Source organism: Protopterus annectens, chromosome 13.part0, assembly GCF_019279795.1.
Source record: "Protopterus annectens isolate FY-2018-M chromosome 13.part0, PAN1.0, whole genome shotgun sequence".
NCBI classification, from domain to species: Eukaryota; Metazoa; Chordata; order Ceratodontiformes; family Protopteridae; genus Protopterus; species Protopterus annectens.
In genome coordinates this window covers 1,240,865,214-1,240,879,451 of record NC_056747.1, presented here as the reverse complement: position 1 = coordinate 1,240,879,451, position 14,238 = coordinate 1,240,865,214, and the positions used below count along the sequence as shown (strand labels likewise).

General features: G+C 38.4%; 1 protein-coding gene across 1 annotated transcript in view; it reads right to left on the bottom strand.

Annotated features, from left to right (window-relative positions):
• Nucleotides 1–1,065, bottom strand: part of SLC4A1 (solute carrier family 4 member 1 (Diego blood group)) — a 512,400-nt gene extending 511,335 nt beyond the window's left edge. Inside the window, exon 1 of the mRNA XM_044055258.1 lies at nucleotides 864–1,065. The gene's annotated coding sequence lies outside the window, so the exon portion shown is untranslated. The remainder of the gene's footprint in view (nucleotides 1–863) is intronic.
• Between the last annotated feature and the right edge of the window lie 13,173 nt (nucleotides 1,066–14,238).

Here is a 14,238-nt window from a genome sequence, read left to right as displayed (position 1 = left end):
GAGCCATTATTTTCTCAACTAGATGCAAGACTGCTATAACCAGTGTTAAATGGATAGCAGATTGTAACTCGATGAATTGTAAATTCTTAAAACTGGGCAGTTATCTCTGTGCAAGGACATTTATACATTCATCAAGAAGCGGTCAGACTTAAGCCAAATTTTCAGCTGTCAGAATATGAGTTGTGATACAATAAATATGGTCACCCATTAGCTTGTTTTGTGACAGCAGACTTTTCAACAAAAGCACCTCAAGAATCTGAAATGGGTGACCTGTTTTTTTTTACTAAGTTCCTCAATTTGATTTTTACAAAGCAGTTTTTTAGTCTCTGAGGGTTGTTCAACATCATACTGACAAGAGGCAAACAACTACATTTCAAATATTAATAACAAATGACTACAAAGAACTGAACACAAATGTAATTACTTCCAATGCCTAGAAAGTCAATTTATCTTTCACTCTTCCATACAATTTGAATTTATAAATTTGAAGCAATAATACACACTTGTATCTGAATCGCCTGATACCCCTGTCAGTGAAGCTGTGTTAAAACTCATTCCCCATATATGAAATTGTTAAAGCAAAAGAAAATCCTGATAAATACACAGCATGCTCTCATATCATGACTCACCTTATTAACATAAAGGAAAGGTCATTTTTTTACAATACCAATATAGCCATTCTGTTCTCAAGAATAGAGAACACAAATCAGAAGAATCCCTTATATCACAAGGATCCTAAACCAACAGCCATCTACCATTCTAAGATATTGATTTAAGTAACATGGCAAGAAGTCTGTTTTACCTTTATTTTAAAGGTGAGATAACAGTTATATAATAAAAGCAATGAAGGGTAAAAAAAATACCTGCCAGAATGTTGAATGTTATTTTGCTTGTTGCTCTTTGTTGATCCCCTGTCACCAGAAGTAAATTAATTCCAGTACTTTCCTATGTTGCATGCACCATCCCACCAATGAGCAGAGAGCACAAAACTTTGAACCTGGACTTCAGAAGGCCTGCCTACCTTTGTTGCTGTCACAACTGACTCTGAAAATCCTGAGTCACTCAAGTTCCTAATCTGACTTCTTTCACGTCTTCAACTACCAGTGTGTATGCTGGATCTTTACGATTAACCTTTTCCAATGCTATAAACAACGTTATCTAGGTGGGACATCTTGAAGCAAGTAAGGGCTCTCCTTTCTTGGCTACTGGCACCTCGTGCCTCACCCCACCCACTGACACTGCTGAACTTGACATAGAACCCAATGTTTGCATGCCTTCATCAAATGCACAGAGCAAGAGAATTCATTTTATAAAGTCTCATACTTTTTTTTACCAAAAGTCTTGGCTAAACATTTTACGTCAGTTTTTATCTAGAGGTACATAAATGTCCAAAATTTTGTTTACAAATGTGGGATTCCCTCAGTTGACTCTTAGATAAGAGGAAGATCCCATCCTGTAGTTTTGCATTTCAAATATTTAAAATGTATAGTTATGTGCATGGCACATTATGTCAGTACTATACATTTCTTTATATTACTTATATTCTCTGTTTCATCCCTCTTTTATCTGGCATTACCCCACCAAAGAATAATATCAGATAGCAAAGAATTAGACTAGAAGAATGGCTTAATTGTATTTATTTCCACAGTATTTTATAAACATCTTGTTCCAGACAGTGTAATATATAGTAACGTGGACTTCGACATCTGCAGATTTATTTGTGGTCAGATGTGTGCTATGAAGGTATTTTAAATACCTTCTGAGTGAAATAACCCATAATCATACAGAATAAATCCTTCGAAGTTTGTGAGCTCTATATATGACCACAAACAGAAAATAATTAATTAGCATATCTTATCTGTTGTATTGAATAATAACTGGAAAAAGAGCTTTAATCAGCACGTATTTCACTTGTACTCCAGACTTAGATATGCCAATCTTGTGTATTTTAAATGTTCCTTCTACATCAGACAAATTTGGTGATAAATCTTTGTCGTGTATAATGTCCGCAACAAGAAACTACCACCTAACCAGAGTCTGTTCTTTTGCTCTGATCTCATAGTTTCAGGAACACTAAAATCATGTTACCATATGTAAATCAGACAGCTAATTGTACTCTTAAAAGGAAAAAGAAAAAAGCTACCAGTAATAAAGAATACCATAAAATTACTTAGAATGTTGAATTTTCATAATATAGAATTTTGAAATAATAGAATATATTTAATTGTTAAATTATTGTGAAATAAAAGCCTTAGAAATAAAATCTGTAATGCAAGTGGCTGTCCTTACTGCCCTATTGTGGAGGGCTACACCCTTTATACCCCTCAGACTTTAACTATATTAACTTTATGGTCATTGTGAATTTGAAAAAAAAGTTATAAAGTATTTAAAGATAAAGTGCGACTGTCATATTAGTATACAAACACATGCACTCACACACACACACACACACACACACACACACACACACACACACACACACACACACAAAATACAACAGACTGCATGCAGGTCAAGAACAATACAGCTGAACAAGTGCAACAAGCGGCATTCTAACTGCCTAAATTCACACCTTATTAAACAGTGCTATTATTCTGGGGCATGAGATCACAGTACAATGGGGACCAGGAATGTGAGCTTTCCCTGCTGTTGTGCAATATCATTGTTAGTCTGTATGCATTTATATACATGTATGTATATATGTATATATACTTATATATATTTGTAGTGGCAGAGGTATGGGGGGACATAAGGAGACACTCCCATTTAAAATACTAATTCCAGCTGTTTACAGCATAGTCAGCAGTTTTCTATACCAATCTATGTTTAGTTTAACCAAGTGTCATACACTCACTATAGGAGAGAGAGAGATAGAGAGGGAGAAAGAGAGACAGAGACAGACAGAGAGACGGACTAACAGAGAAACAGAAAAGTGAGTTGACGGGGGATGATGGTTACCACATTTGATTTGACTGCTTTTTATTTTCAGTTGTAATACCTGTTGAATGCAGGACAGTTTCCATATCCCTTACAACCCTAAATAAGATAATGGTAAATGAATGAAAGAATAATTAATTTTAACTCACAGTAATTTTGCATCACAATCATATTTGATTATTTCAAATTTCTGTGTTTTGAGAATTCAGGGTTTTGGATTTATTTTTATAGTATTATTTTTACTGGTCTAGTTTTATATATTAGCTACCGATTTAAATCACAATTACTGTGCAAAATGTGTTAAAACTTCAAGGACCTTTGGCCAATGTTAGCTAGTTGCTGACTATGATAAACTGTTCTTACATGCTGATCCTCTGGTCTAGCTTTCTACATTATCTCTTTTAACACACTGCTCTCTTTTTTTTTCCTCTTTTATCTTGTGCCAACTTCATTACCCCTTTGGTTTTCACTTTTGCCTTGCTTTTCTACCCCTTTTTATATATGTTCATAAATACTTTGCATTCATCGAAAGAAATACATTTTTCTTCATATATATATATATATATATATATATATATATATATATATATATATATATATACCACACACTGACAGAATGTTTTAATTCTGCTATAGCTTTATAGCTTTAGAATTTTATGTCTTATATCCTTAAATGGAAACTGATAAAATTATTGATGTCTTACAGAGTTTGGAGGTAGACAGAATATTCATACTGTGGAGGGTTTACTTTCTTGAATTCTTCTTACCCTCTACTAAATCTGTGTACTCTTATATATATCAGTAACATTTATGTTATTGTCAGAGTATCATTACCATCATCAACCCCATTTTTCCCATTTGCTGCATGGAGTTGGGTGTCATGTAAACTGTCGCCATCTCTGTCTATTCAGCACCACTCTCCTGCCATCTTTGTCACTCATGTCTGTCAGAGGTCTTCTCTCACACAATCCATCCACCTCATTGCTGGGCACTCATGTTTCCTCTTGCTTTCTTCCTGTCTGTCCCAAATCTTCTTCACCAGATTGTCTTCGGCTTCCTGCATGTGTGCCCAAACCACTGTAATCTTTTCTCTTAGACCATTCCTAAAATTGGAGCTACTTTGGCTTCTGCTCTTATGTCCTAGTGGACATCCTGCCACCTGTTTCAGGCACTTCGTCTCTATCACCTCTAGCTTTATCAACTGCTCTACCTTTACTGCCAGGTTTCTGCCACTGTTTTATACATCTTACTTTTCAGGTTCTTTTGCATTATGTCATATACTACACCTGGCATTTTGTGCCAGTTGGCTGTAGCACCTCTGATTCTAACTTTGACCTCCTCATCCTGACTACCCTTCTCCTCAACTACCCCTCCCAGATACGTGAAGCTGTTAACCTATTCAATTTTCTTCCTTTCTGTCTCAATTCTCAGCTTCTTCTGAACTTCACCATTTGTTGTCATCACGCCTATCTTATCCATATTCAGTTTCATTGCATTTACTTTCTGTTTTTCATTCCATTCCCATATCCTTTGCAAAGTTCTGCCTGTAATGCCACATTATCTGCATACAGCAGCTTGATTGATCTGTCCCCTCCAACCTGTTTGCTAATGTAGTCCATCAGCAGTATGAACAGCAGTGGGCTCTGAGTTGAACCTTGATGCACACCCACTCCTGCTGGGAACCCCTCTATGAGTCCAAACACTGTGTGTACTTCAAACTACCACAGAACAGCCCAAATCAGCTTTCTTGGGACCTTATCATATGTTTTCTACAAGTCTAGGAATGCCCATTTGGACTCTTTCCTCATCTGTAGCTTCTTTTCAGCTATCAGTCTCACTGCAAACATTGCATCAGTTGTGCTGCTTCCTCATCTGAATCCGAACTGTTCATCTCTCATCTTACTTTCAACTACTCTGCATATCCGTTTATCAATCACCCTCTCCAGAACTTTCATGCAGTTTATCAGAAGTTTCATACCTCTGTACCGCACACAGCTGTGAAAGCATGAATATGCTTATTCACCGGTCATGTGGGATACGCCTTTCTCTCCACACTGCTATGAGTACCTTCAGGAGCCATTTATCCCTTAACTCACTCAGCATCTTTATCATATCTGCTATGACCTCATCTGAGCTTGCTGCTTTCCCTGACTTCATTTCTCTTAGTGCTGTTCTTACTTCTTCTATGGTGGGCTCCACCTCTTCTCTCATTGTAAAATGTGCCTGGGGCAGTACAGCTTCTGTGGGGTTTTCTTCATTCAGGAGCTGCTGGAAGTACTCCTTCCATCTGCCTTTGATATCCTGTAGACTGGTGAGCAGGTTGTTGCTGATATCCCTTATAAAGGGTGTCTTAATACCTTCTTTATCTTTCTGTCTTTGCCTTGCAAGCTGATATAGTTTCTTTGTGCCATCTACTGACTTACTTTCCAGAAGCTGGTAGAGTGTCACTGATGCCTTGTTCTTTGCTATTGCATCTCTGTTCTTAACTTCTTTGTTAGCCAACCAGTATTCCTTCCTAGCCTGGTCCATCTTTTCTATCTCCCGCTTTTTCCTGCACTCCTTATTTCTTTTGTTGACTTCTTAGACTTCTGCATTCCACCACCAGCTTTTCCTATGTACCTTATTTCCATACCCGTCTCATCTGCATATCTGTTCTGTAGTCCTTATACATGCTGTTTGGAGGTGCTGCCATTCTTCTTTAACTCCAGCTATTTCCCCTTTTTTTAGAAGTGCTAGGGCTCTGAATAATTCCTTGAACTGTTGTGTTTTCTCTATAGTCAACTTCCAGGTCTTCAGCCAGGTCTCTGTTAACCTTAGAGCCTTCTCTGACAACTGCTTGTAGCTGATATGGCAGCTAGTGGTTTATGCTGTGTGCCAACTGTTTCATTGGGAATGACTTTGTAATTGCTGATGATACCCTAATACCTTTTCCTAACTAGGAGGAAGTCTACCTGAATTGCATGTTGGCCATTCTTGTATGTGATCTTGTGATTGTCTCTATTTCTGAACCATGCATTGGCTACTATCAAGTCATTTACCATACAGGAGTCTAGTATGACCTCTCCTTCCTAACTACTATTGCCTCACCCATGTGGATTCAGGCAGTCCTCATATCCTGTACTGATATGTACAATCAAGTCAGTGGTGGCTCGTGCTATTGGATTGCAGGACTGCAGCCCCCCCCCCCAGCTGTACAAAAACAGGAAAAACCAAAATTAACAAGTCCCGGAACTCCCCACATGTGTCCAGACTGCTATTTAATCAGTCCCGGATTAGGAAAGAAGGCATAAGTCAACAGATGCCCCAGAAGTCACTGCATGGACTGGAAGGGGATGAGACTGCAAGGTCTGCAGTCTGTGCATGCTCAGAACAGAACTGGAGGCTGGATTCAGAGCACGCATGTGTGCTCATTCCCAGGGACAATTGGAGCAAGCTGCTGCTTTTGCATGGGGAAACGGGACTTTGCATTTTGCTTTGAATGATGGACTCTGCTCTCAGGTACTGCCTTTTGCAGAGAGTGTGTGTGTGTGTGTGTGTGTGTGTGTGTGTGTGTGTGTGTGTGTGTGTGTGTGTGTGTGTGTGTGCGCGTGTGTGTGAAATTCCCCAGTTAACTATAACTGGTGGCTAGAGAATAACTCAGGCACAAACCCTGAAGAGCCTGAATTCCCTTCCCACCACCACTTGTGAAAAGTGTTCAGATTTTTGCCTCATATTTTTGTTCTGTTCTGTTCCTAATAAAATCTGTGTTTTTCTGGATTTTGAATTCACTAGATAATGACAGACATTTTAATTTCAGACTTCATATTCTTCAGAAAGTACATGGCAACACAAAACATTTTATTCTAGCAATTTTCTAAGTTTTTAAGATCAATATCTGAAATTTGTCCCTATTTTGCGGCTGTATTCTCCCATTATTGGCTTTGTCCGGGTGTTTTGTGCTAAGACGTTGAGAGCTATGGTGAGAACTGAATTCACTAAATAATAACCATTTAAGTTTAAGTCTTCCTGTCTTTCAAGGAACAGCTGATTTGGCATAGTGGTATATTACTCTGACTATACTGCACAGGGTCCTGGGTTCAAGTCTTGGCAGTGAAATGCATGGCGGTAGCACAGCATTTTATTCTATAAAACTTTCCAAGCTTATACAAGCAATGTTTAAAAAGTGTCCCTGGTTTTTGGGCTTTTGTCTCCACCCCAATAAATGTTTTTTTCCAGATTTTGTGTGCTCATGTGCTGCAAAGTTGAGAGATACAATTGAGTGTGTAGTGGATTTTACAAGAAGCTAAGAGCTTCAAGGGAAGAGAAGTTTAGTGTTGCTTATGCTGAGTTTGCTTGCATTGTTAATAACATAACAGGTAGTGTACTTGCTTTCAATGCAGAAGGCTGAGGGTTCTACTCCCACTGTATGTAGATGCGCTAGTGTACTGTGTTGTACTTTTAAAGGGGGTGGATGCTGCAGTCCTGAGAATGTCATCTTTGGTAGAGATACCTAGTAACTATCAACCTGTTATTAGTTTGCCATCCATTCCCATATTACTAGCTTATCATTTTTCTAATGTAACATAGGCAATTTATTCCACAAGGGCAACAGGCACTATATTTGCAGATGAAACAATGAAATATAAAGTTGTTTGCTAGCAGCAACCTCTTCATTAGTTACAGATCTCTTTAATGTGGAATTATTTAGATGACTTTTACTTCTGCAGAGATTGTGTATATTTACTGATACTGGTGGATTGTAGAAGTTTGAGTAGACTTTTATGATGGAAATGTTCTGAATTGGGCAGTTTTGTCATTATTGGTGCATGCATTTTGTTTTATTGTTTACAAGAAAAATGTTCACAACAATAAATTTAAAATGCCCTCTAACAACTGTACTGAATTATATAAGGAGTATAATTTAATACAATCGGGAAGGTGTCTCAAAGAACGCATGTATGTCTCTTGTGCAAGGGGCCTATGACTTGAAAACAGCCCAAAGTTAATCTTTATCTGCCACTGACCAGATGTATTTTCTTTGAATGTCGGTTTCAATGCTGTTTCAATGAATGTGAGTTTCAAGAGCAGAGAGGTTTTAATGTTAAGTCTATTTTCATTGTGAGACTGCATTGCTTTGTTTAACAGATGTATATTAGTGTTTGTGCTGTCAAATGTAAAATAAAACTTTTAAATGAAATCCAGATCATCATAGAAGTAAAGCAGTATGCACATTACAGTGTTTATAGTAAATGGGGTGAAATAGCCAAGTAATGGGACATTTGAAAATGTGAAGTAATGGGACATTGGAATGGCTGCAGGTGGGAGGCCCCATTCGACTATGATTTTGTGAGGGGGGGGGGCAAACTCAAAGACAGCCCCGGCTGAACTATACCTCTCAACTGTCCAGATTTTCGCAGAATGAATAGATTTTTGCTTCTTATTTTGGTTTGCTCCTCATAAAATTTGTGGTTTTATGGCAAATCATTTAGGAATGAAGTCACTGAATAATGACAGACGTTGAGTTTCAGACTTCATATCCTTCAGAAAAATGCATGCTAAAGCAAGAACTGTTATTCTATCAACTGCCTAAGTTTATACAACAGTAATTTTTAGTACTGTCTGTATGTTCCCCCAATATATTTGGCCTTGTCCAGATTTCCTGCATTAAGAGCTTGAGAGGTACATGCAAATAAATAACTTTATAGAATTAGGTATTCCCAAACCTCTCAACTGTCCCCAACTTTGGCTCAGAATGTTGCTCTTCCCCTAATAATCTCTCTGCAAAATGGCAATTTTGGAAGAAAATGTGGAGGGTTTACAATTAATAAATAATTGTAATGATCAGAGTTATAGATTACTTTTATTTCAGAAATGCATGTCGATTCTCTTATTTTGTCAGCTGCTCAACTTATCAGTACTAATATTAAAAAAGTGCCCCTTCTTTGACAGGTTTCCAGCTGTATTGTGTGGCTGTTTTATATTTTTGCATCACATTTTTGGTCTGTTTTTTATAAAATTGTGTTTTTTTCTGGCAAATTAGTGGCAAATCATTAAAGACTGAAGTTAGAAAATAATGACAGACATTTAAGTTTCAGATTTCATACCCTTCTAATGCAAGCCCTACTGTTCTATTATCGTTATAAGGTTATATGAGCAATATTTAAAAATTGTCCTTATTTTTGACCCTTTGTCCCACTTTTATCTATGGCTTTGTCCAGATTTCTTGCTCTGAGGTTGAGAGGTATAACAAATGTATCAGGGCCATCACCGTCAGCCAGAGATGTTTCAAATTGTGACATACCTTTTGCACCCCACTCCCCCATGTAGTGACTCTGGATGTGTCCAAGCAAGGCAAGGAGCAGTTATGCAGTGTAAGTGTGCAGAGTATGCTCCCATCCAAGGTAGACACAAGTACTACAGTGGCTTTTCATCTGTCCTTGATTTTGCAGAATGTTCCGGTTTTCAGTCATATTTTTATACTGTTGATCTATGCTTCTTATTATTCAGAAAATGCATGTTGTGGCAGTGCCTGTTGCTCTGTGTTTAAGTAGCAATGCTTTAATGACCATCAGATAAGCTTGTCTGACACTGTAAGATACAAGTAAGCTTTATGAGCATACTGTTAAAGAATTACCAACATTGAAAGCCTTTTTGTTGTTGCCATGCAGAGAATATTTACATAACTAGATAACATATAAGTCTTAGGTATTGAAATGCATATGACAGTATTTGTAATAAAGGACAGGATTACAGTACTTTCAGAAGCTCATTACATTTGTTGGAGACTTGCAGTCATCTTTGCAGGCTTTACCCCTAAACTAAACAGAATGCCAATATATCATGGGTGGTCCATAACCTGCGCAGAAATCCTTTAAGCAATGTATCTTGAGCTTGTTTCTTGTTTGTTGTTCATTTTTTCCTTTGATCATGTTTTTCCCATGAAACAAGTAGATAGTTGTTGTCAGGCAGCAGGTCTTTTTTGGATAAGAAACATTTTTACAAGTGGGGGTATGACAGAGATTGCTACTTTCAGTGTGTTACTTGGCACTTTTATAAAGCTAAATATAAATTATAATTAGAACTGCACTGCAAGGAGAAGTGATTTGAGATAAGTGGTGCTTGTTTTTTTATACTTGATCTTGACTGGCATTCCAGTAATGTATTTAAAAAGTAATTTATTTTTTCATGCCTCACAACCTTTTTGTTTCCATCTAGATATTAAGTAAACTGTCATGTAGCCAATGCACTGAAATATTTTGTTTCTTCTATACTTCATTTTGTCTTGATTGGACTCTCATAATGACGGTTTGGCACCCAGGGCAGTGTATTTAATTAAAGTCCCAGTTTTTGTGGTTTTGAGCATAGCTCCACCCCTTTCTGGCTGGCCACACCCCATTCCCATTGGCCCCACCCATTCAACTGTCTCCTGCAGCCCCCCTTTAATTTGAAGTCACTAGCCACCACTGAATCAAGTCACCCAATTATTATTGCGTTGTCCTGCTTTACCTAATAGGTCCTTCAACTGCTGTCTGAATGCAGTCTTTTCTCACTATCACAACCCTGCTCTGGGGCATAGGCTGAGATTAAGAATAGTGCCATAGCCTTACACTGAAGTCTGATTGCCATGTGTCTGTCACTAATTCTGATGACATCCCTCACTGTGTTCTGAAGCCTCTCTCTCACCACAGTCCTGAAACCATTTCTAGCCTGTCTTTCTCCTGAGGAATAGACTCTGGATCCCAAGCCAAGTGCTTTACTATACTGCCCTTCCATCTTGTCTCCTGGATATATCATTTCATCCACTTTCAAGCTGCAATCCTACATTGAGTGCAGCAATTCTTTGTTCATGTTTGGCAGGTTGATTGGTTTACATCCAGCTTTCACTCAACAGAGCTATCCCGGGTAACCCAAGTTGGACAACTGGACACTGGGCAGCCAGTAGCTTATTGACCTAGGGCTGCTGGGCTTTATGGCAGGCACATGCTGACCAATAGGGGCATATACACCCCCCCCAACTGTTAGCATGGTTCCCTAGTGTAGGTCAGAGTAGACCGGGGTCTCAACCTACTTATCACTGGTCTAATATTCATGCATATCACCTAGAGGCATATATTACACCGAGTGGCTAGCCATGACACAGCTCAGAGTCTGTAATCAGTGTTCTCCTAACATGAGAATACTGCACACTACAGTAGATGCCCAACTCTTTCCCCTATAGAGCATTAAGTAGACGCTGTGCTGCTGTTCACAGCTTCATTCTTTGGCAAGCTTGAGATGAAAACACTTAGCATGCTTTTTGGAGGGAGGAGGAACACCACAGAGACACAGAGACAACATGCAAACTTCAAACAGGTATTGGCCAGAGATCAGGATTGAACCTTGTAACTTGTGCATGGGAGGTGAAAAGCTTAACCATTATGGCAAGTGGTATGTACTTAAGGATCATTTCTCATAAAGCATTAGAGTTTTTTCTCGTCAGGACCCCTGTGGAGATGACCTCTACATAATAGTGGCTAATGCAATTACCATTTATTAAATTATTAGTGTTATACATAGAAAGCCATATGCCACAAGAAGTGCATTTGGCAGTATTCATGGATATCATAGCACTTCATCATCCTGGTAATCATTTTGTTTTTATTAATGCCTGTTTTCAGGGCTTACTGCTGTTCTCCAGTACCAGTGCCATGGTTTTAACAGTTCCCATACTATTGCTACAGTGAGTGGCACAGTGGCACAGAGGATAGACTTGTCACCTCACAACAAGAGGTTCCCTGGTTCAAGTCTCAACAGAGATGCCTTCTCTGTTGAGTTTGTATGTCCTCCCTGTGTTTGCATGGGTTTCCTCTGGATACTCCGGTTTCCTCCCACATTCCAAAGACATGCAGTAGGTGGATTGGACACTCAGTTGGCCATAGGTGGGAGTGTGTATGCAAGCATGGCTTGGAAGAACTACAGCAGCAGGGCTAGTATCTTGGCAGTGTAAACCCTGGCTTGAGATGATTGTTACTGCTGAAGGGACATCCAGACACCATGTGTAAATAATGGGAAAAAGGGGTTGTGGATGCATGGAGAATGGATGATAGCCCCTAGTGGTATACCTATAGTAGGGAATGAGTAGAATTACACTGTGAAGGCATTTCTTTTACCTTTTCACCCCTGACTCATGACCTTCTCCATGCTGGAATGCACCCAGGAAGGCTATAGGTAGTGCTCCTCAAAGTGCTCATGTTCTCTATGGAGATGAGAAAGCTGGTCATTGGCTGCTACATTCCAAAACCCCAGCTGACCTTCCAGTGCTTTGGAATGCTAGTCAAGCTCCAGTTTCCAGCAGTGTAACTGGGAGCAAAACCACTATGCTTTCCCAATCCAACACCATCAAAACATTTTTTCTACAATACTAGTCTGTTACTTATAGTTCTAGACCCATTTCCATGCAGTCTGCATTTAATTGCCATGGTCAGAATGTGACTATATGTGTTTATGATCATTTTAATCTGTTGTAATGTCCTGGACTACCAGCGTCTTTGTATGGCACTGTATCATCATCATCATGCTTTTCTTCTTGGGACTCGTAGGAAAATTGGATCTGCTTAGATAGACTTTCCCAGTTAAAAAACATAAATAAACAAATAAATAAACAGTATGTATTCTAGCTGGATAATCATCCTAATGATCATATTGATAAAGGTGGTCATGAGTTATTATGGTAGAGTATAGTGAAGGGTAGTATGGATCAGTTTGATATAGCTCAGTACTGCATCCATTATATAGCTCAGTACAGTGTCATATGGTCTTACCTAGTATGGTATGGCAGATTCTAACACAGCAAAACAAACTATACTCCAATATATTACAGTGCAAATAATGCAATAATATCAACTGCAAAAGGTCGAAAACAACAAAGCCAGCACAGGACTATGCATTCACTGAGAAACAACCTTGGCACATTCAAACTCTAGCATCTAAAAAAACAAACAAAAACACTTTGTTTTGGGGGGGGACTGCTCCTCCCACATCCACTGCTAATTATACATACTAACTATTAGATTGTAAAAACACTGGGAAAAAGCAAATTTCCCAAGTCTTGCCTTTGTGTGATCTCGCACACTTGTTGATCAACAGATAGTTGTCGAACTACCACAAACACTCAGTATCACCACTAGTACAGATACACACACACACACACACACACACACACACACACACACACACACACATAAGATGATATAAGATATCATATAACAATAAAAACAATTTAGTAAAATATGGTGGTCTGCTATATAATACATTGCTAAGCCAAATGTTTTCTGTCACCCCATCACACATAAATATGACATAATTTCCAACTAGTGAGAATCAGATTTGTATTATATGAGCAATGGACAGAGCTTACCAAAACACAAAAATCAGTGTTTGTGAGTGAGAAACAGTCACTATAAGAAAAAATGTTTTTTACTCTCTATACCCACTGATTTAAATATATTAACTCCATGGCTGCACAGAGTAGGGAGGAAGGGTAAACACTACCACCATCAAAACTTCATCCCCCTTCCCACGTGCAGTTTCATATCGCAGACTGTTCAAACTGCAGCTGCAGCTCAAACAACGTAAAAAGTATGTCTTCTGCCTCCCTAACACAGCACCATCTAAAGTAACATAAAAATATTAGAACAGATAGCTCAAATCAAATGCTTGTACAAGAAATAATGAACACAGAGCTAATTGCTGAAGCTGCCATTTGATATGTCTTTTCCATGTAATGTAATTTGAGAAAACTGACAGCTATAAAGATACCTGATCTCATGAGCATCACATGATGTCGCTGTGCATTACTTTAACACTTCTCGTGCTGTGTAAGTCCACATATTTACACTAATTTAGCTCAAGACATTTATCCCCACTCTTGTACTGTCATTATCTGATATTATTAATAGTTACTGTTGCAGCTTATGTTCGCTGAGTAAGTTAAGCAGTTCCTAAAATAAGACCTAGTTCTTTTGTGACTAACCCCACCAAATAAATACAATACCCATTGATCTGTTATCTCCAGATGAAGTGAAAGAAACTTTCTTATAATTCTCTTCAGTGTTGTAGTCGTGTGGATACAAATTTATTATTTTTATTCATCCTTCCAATTCCAGACCCATTCCAATGAATTCATTCCTTGATGGCTCCATGGATTCCAAATAAATTAATTCTAATGTTTCAGACTGCCACACATACTATTTTAGCGTGTAATAGCATGCACCCCAGTCACATTTTCTCAAATATAATAAAAGGACAGCTACGTAGGACATCTAGACTATGCACCAATGAAGA